At 32.7% G+C, this 6,236-nt stretch overlaps 1 long non-coding RNA gene across 1 annotated transcript; it reads left to right on the forward strand.

Moving 5' to 3' along the window:
* Window positions 1-1,177: 1,177 nt before the first annotated feature.
* On the forward strand, window positions 1,178-6,020 carry LOC121268520. Its single transcript, XR_005941181.1, has 2 exons — window positions 1,178-1,272; window positions 5,885-6,020. It is a non-coding gene; the product is annotated as an uncharacterized LOC121268520 (long non-coding RNA).
* The last annotated feature ends 216 nt before the right edge of the window (window positions 6,021-6,236 follow it).

Consider the following 6,236-nt stretch of genomic DNA (forward strand, 5'->3'; position numbering starts at 1 on the left):
TATGTTGAATTAAGGATATTTTCGAGTCTTTGGTGAGATTCTAATTTATTTTATTGAGAATTTCTTTGTTGTTCGGTGAAGGAACATGGATACTTGGGTTGAGTAAATAAATTAATTTTTTATTGAGTTTTCTGAATTTTATAGTTGTGATATTGGAATTGATATTAAGTATTAAGAGCTAACTCTCCAGACTTCCGGGATCGGGGCGTTACACAATAAGTTTCCTTCAGCACTCAAGACGTAATGCAATAACCACGACTTGTTTGAGAACTCAAAAATTAACAAGAATAATCCATGTTTTTCATCTATAAGATTAAATCCATCAAGATATCATAAGGCATTTTTGGTATTCCAATAAAGATCTGACCATTCCATGGCCCACTTCGCCAGTAAGGGCAACTGCCATTCCAAATGTGTATTTCTGGAAGATTAAAAACAAAATACCGAGAGAAAAGGTTCCAACACCTAGATCTGACTGGCTCTTCCATGATGTGAGCTACATATTAGTACTCATTTTCATCTTTGGTAGAAATGAATCTGAAGGATGTTGGAGACTTTCCCACATGATTGATGTGTTAGTCATGTTTTCTTGCAAGACAACGTTCCCGGAATCTAGAAGTTGGGCGCTTCAATTAGAAACTGTAACGCCCCAGTCCCGCACGGGTCAGAGAGTTACTTCCTATCACTTAAACTCACATTTCAACAATATAAATGTAGACTCCAAATTCTCAATATCATATAAAAATTTTGATTCAAACTAATTTTCTCAATATAACCAATTTTCCAAAATGCAAAGTCGTCATAACATAATAAAATTTCTTATAAAAAATCGCCAATACTCATAAAAGCTTTCTATGCTTAATCTACTATACTTAAATCATCTCACTCATTGCCTCATAATTTTGATCCTCAGCTGAACCATCTAAATATCTAAAAAAATATTGTGGAGATAAGGGGTGAGTTATCAATAACTCTGTAAGTAGAGAACTTATACTAACATGTAAATATGAGCATTTATAAAGTCCGATATGCAGAACAAAACATTTATTTTCATAATACAGGGACAACATATTTACTTTCAGAATGCATAAACAAAACTTGGTACAAAAAATCAGAACAAAATTTTTAGAAAAACAAACTTGTTCCCACAAAGAAAATCCTTTGGCAAATCCAAACAGAAACATTATATTCATATCATCTCATAGCATCATATCGGGATAAATACCATATTTAACTCCCGTGGTAGGGTTATACACCACCATTATACCCGTGGTTGGGCCATATACCATGTTTCAGCCCCATGGTAGGGTTATAAACCATCATTATTCCCATGGCTGGGCCATATACCTTATTTTACCCTCGTAGTGGAAATATAAACCACCATTATACCTGTGGCTGGACCGTATACCATGTTTCACCCTCATGGTATGGTTATAAACCACCATTATACCCGTGGTTGGGTTCTATACCATGTTCCACCCCCGTGGTAGGGTTATAAACCACCATTATACCCGTGGTTGTGCTTTCACAGAAACAAAGCAGTAGATCATAGGAACCAGATCACATTCAGATACAGAATCAAAACTTTTTGCCAAGGTTTTTAGATGATACATCATATCAAAACAAAAAACTGAATAGCTTCAGATCATTTCACATGTTCGAAATAAATAGAATCAAAACATCTTCATTTATTCATAGCAAGAACTTTTAGATTTTCATATTTGCTCTTTTTGCATAGTTCAGAAACATAATAAACAAAATTAACTTATGTCTACACTTGTCATGACAGAAAATATTTTCTCTTATATAGAATTTATGCCTATGCAAGATAAACATATAAGGTCGTTTTAAGATTTCTTTATGAAAACAAACATGCCTATTTTCAAAGTCAACGTCATTTCATTTCTTTTACGCAAAATTAGTTTATGAACCCCGCTTACCTAGGCTTCTTAGCTTTACAGAAAATTCTCGACAACAGTACTGAACAATTGTCAATCGTCACCTATAAAAATTAATGTAAATTAAATAAATCTCCAATGAACAGATAATCTCATATTACACCTGAAGTGCCTATTTTAATTCCTCAAAAAGCTAAAATTTCTCTTAATTCTAAAATACCATCACTTCCTAAATTCCTCAATATCCACATAACTATTAAACTTAGAATATTTCTAAAATTGCATAACAATGTTAATAATAAATACAATTCTGCCATACAATACATTTATGCTTCCAAGACTCATTAAAACAAAACTGATTAAAGTAGAAGGGCAAATATTTCATTTAATAAAAAAATAGACTAATTAGTTTCTCTTCAAAGAGTTCAAAATAAAAATCTTGCATTACTATGTACTTCTAAAAAAGTATATATTAATACTAATAACATATTTCAAATATTTATTTAATCTGTATTTATAACAAACCTCATGGAAAATGAGTTTAATAAATAAAAACTAAAACATGATCAATTTATAATTACTCTGTTAAAAGCATCAGTATACTGACTTAGTACTATAAGTCCATACGTCTACGATGGCTGAGCAACAATTTGCCGTCCTGGGTCTGTTGTCATTGGGCTAGGTCCGTGGTTATGCGATGCGACGCAGAGGTCCTACCGGGGGGAAACTTTGCTGTGTTTTTTGTTTCTTGCTTAGCACGGGCCAGGCCTCGGTGATGGTGGTATATGTTGTGCAAGGAGGAGCTGCGGTTTTCTTGTTTGTGTTGGGGAGGTGTTTTCGTGTGATGGAGGCTGGCAGTTATGGCTGGGTGAATGCATGCTGCGAAACTTACGTGCATGGAGGACAGTGGTTGCTGCTGTTGCAGCTTGATGGGCGTCAGCCGAATTACTGAACATGGGGAGGGAAAGAAAAATAACGTGATGTTTGGTGAAGAGAAACTAGAGATGGATTAACTGAGATTTGAAAATAAAAAGGATGGTGCACGAGGCTGAATAATATATATATATATAAAGAACATGAATTTAAGAATTTTAAAGAGAAAATGGACTCTAGAGTTGTAACCCTAATTCGTTTGAAATTGATAACTAACATTTAAAAAAAACAAAACAAAACAAAACATGGGTTAGATCTTCGTAAGTAAAATGGGCTCGTAGCTTAAACCCAAATTTACTCATTAAAGCCCAAGTGAGCTTTTCATCCTTATATATATATATATATATATATATATATATATATATATATATATATATATATATATACATATATATAAAATCAAATGCGAGTTTCGTGCTGGGCTCGGGTGTTACATCCTTCCCCCTTTAGAAAAATTTCGTCCTTGAAATTAAATTTGCTAGTACCACAAGCAAAGCCTAAATATTTGTCTGCTACAACCATTCCATGCCTACCTCAATCATCCATCATTTTGTCGAAGCTAATATTCCAAATTCTAACTCTCCATTGTTGTCGATCATATTCTCCCATATTTCCCCTAGCCATACACATTCACACACACTGCAATTTCAAGTCTAAAATATAAACCTCAATAATGCAATTAAAGACCAAAATAATAATTCCGAACTCTCCACATAATTCATGGACCTCATAGAAGTAATGAAATAAACTCTCAAACTATAATATCACCAAACCAATGCTTCCATTGTTCACTTTAACAACTTATAGTCATAAACACAATGCAACTAACTCACGTACCTCTAAAATTTGCTAAACCTACATTTAACCAGTCCATACATTTTTAACTCACCTGAGTTAAATTCAGAAATTATACCAACATGATTGGCCTCTAAAACATCAATATTACAAGTCTAGGCCTCAAGTTGCTAACCAAAACTCTTTCCAAGAAGTCAACCGGAAGTCTAAACCTTAAATCTTGTCAGAATCATTCCTACAGTCCACAGAATTACACATATCGGAATTAAAATCTCGAATTTCTTAAAAATCGTTTTCCTAAAATATGCAAAAATCTAAAATCTCAGATTTCATGGAACATATTTCATCGGTCCACAAGTGCTAATATATCATCAAAAATCGTATTCGGGTGTCTGCAAAATTCTAAGACCTTAAGGCCTCGTTTGTTTTCGCAAATGAGATAAGATGAGTTGAGATTAAAGTTAAAAGGTTGAATAAAGTATTGTTAGAATATATTTTTTAATATTATTTTTTTTAGGGATTTGAAAAAGTTTAATTGTTTATTTTATTTTGTATTGGAAGTTGAGAAAGTTGTAATGATTAGATGAGATGAGATGTTTTCTGAAAACAAACGGGGCCTAAATCTCATCAAAATCACCTTTAAAAAATATGAAGCATCTCTAAACCTCAGATTTCGAAAGAAAATTCAATCCATTAAATCTGCAGAATCTCAAACTTTAAATAGCATCACACTCCTCATTATAGTCTGTAGAATCTCACACCTTGAATTTCATCACACTCATTTACACTCTTGAACACTCTCTTTTGTTTTCAGTCGCGTTCAGATCTGAAATGTTTCATAACTGACGACGAGGTGGGATCTGGAAAACTTGCATTTTAATAAACGTTTCAAAATATAGAGTTCATATAAACATATGCAAATGGTTTTAACCACAAAACGAATATGCATAAAATATTTTGAATTTATAAAAATACCTATATATATATATAATGTACACGCAACCGCAGTAACAATATATTTCTAAAATCTAAACCTTCAATCTTATCCAAGTCAATTTGTAAAGTCCACAACATGAGACTACAAAATTTAAAATCTCAATCGTCATGAAATCAGTTCTAAAAATCTACAAAATCCAACACCTCAAATTCCATAAAACATCTTTCCTAAAGCCTGAAAATTTGAATACCTATAAGACCAACAAGATTTTTCCTTGCAGTCCGCAAAATTCTAAACATCAAAACTGAAAATTATTTCCTAAAGACCCTGATAACCCAAAACCCCATATACTATAGTCTATAGAACTTTAAACCTGTCTTTTGGTCATACTTATGTCAATTACAAAATCTAAACCTTAAATCATATCCAAGTCATGTCCTACACCCTACAAAATAAGCTTACCAGATCTAAAACCTGAAATACTATAAAAATCATTTCTTAGAATATGCAAAATCTAAATCCTCAAATTTATATACCTCAAATCTGAAATTACTTCTTAAAACCCATAGATATTTAAACCTCATATGTTTTATAGTCAGTAGAACCTCAAACCTGGCTCTGATACTAGCTATAACGCCACTGTCCCGCACGGGTCGGAGAGTTACTTTCTATCACTTAAACTCACATTTCAACAATATAAATATAGACTCCAAATTCTCAATATCATATAGAAATTTTGATTCAAACTAATATCCTCAATATAACTAATTTTCCAAATTGTCAAGTCATCATAACACAATAAAATTTCTTAATAAAAAATCGCCAATATTGATAAAAACTTTCAATGCTTAATCCACTATACTTAGATCATTTCACCCAATGCCTCATAATCTTGATCCTCATCTGAACCATCAAAATATCTAAAAAATATTGCGGAGATAGGATGTGAGTTATCAACAACTCAGTAAGTAGAGAACTTATACTAGTATGTAAACATGAGCATTTATAAAGTTCGGTATGCAGAACAAAACATTTATTTTCATAATACAGAAACAACATATTTACTTTCCGAATGCATAAACAAAACTTGGTAGGAAACATCAGAGCGAAATTTTCAAGAAACAAACTTTTTCCCAAGAAGAAAATCCTTTGGCATATCCAAACTGATACATTATTTTTATTTCATCTCATAGCATCACATCGGGACAAATACCATATTTAACACATGTGGTAGGGTTATAAATTACCATTATACACGTGGATGGGCCATATACCATGCTTCACTCCCGTGATTGGGTTATAAACCACCATTATACCCGAGGTTGGGTCGTATACCATGCTTCACTCTCGTAGTAGGGCTATAAACCACCATTATACCTGTGGTTGGGCCGTATACTATGTTTCACCGCCATGGTAGGGTTATAAACCATCATTATACCAGTGGATGAGCCTTAACATAAACAGACCAGAACATCATCGGAACCGGATCACATTTAGATACAGAATCAGAACTTCATGCGGTCGTTTTCAGATAACACATTATATCAAAACAAAATACTGAATAGCTTCAGATCATTTCACATGTATGAAATAAACAGAATCAAAACATCTTCACTTATTCATAACAAAAACTTTTAGATTTTCATATTCGCTCTTTTTGCATTGTTTAGAAA

The sequence above is a fragment of the Juglans microcarpa x Juglans regia genome, chromosome 5S (assembly GCF_004785595.1).
Source record: "Juglans microcarpa x Juglans regia isolate MS1-56 chromosome 5S, Jm3101_v1.0, whole genome shotgun sequence".
Taxonomy (NCBI): Eukaryota; Viridiplantae; Streptophyta; class Magnoliopsida; order Fagales; family Juglandaceae; genus Juglans; species Juglans microcarpa x Juglans regia.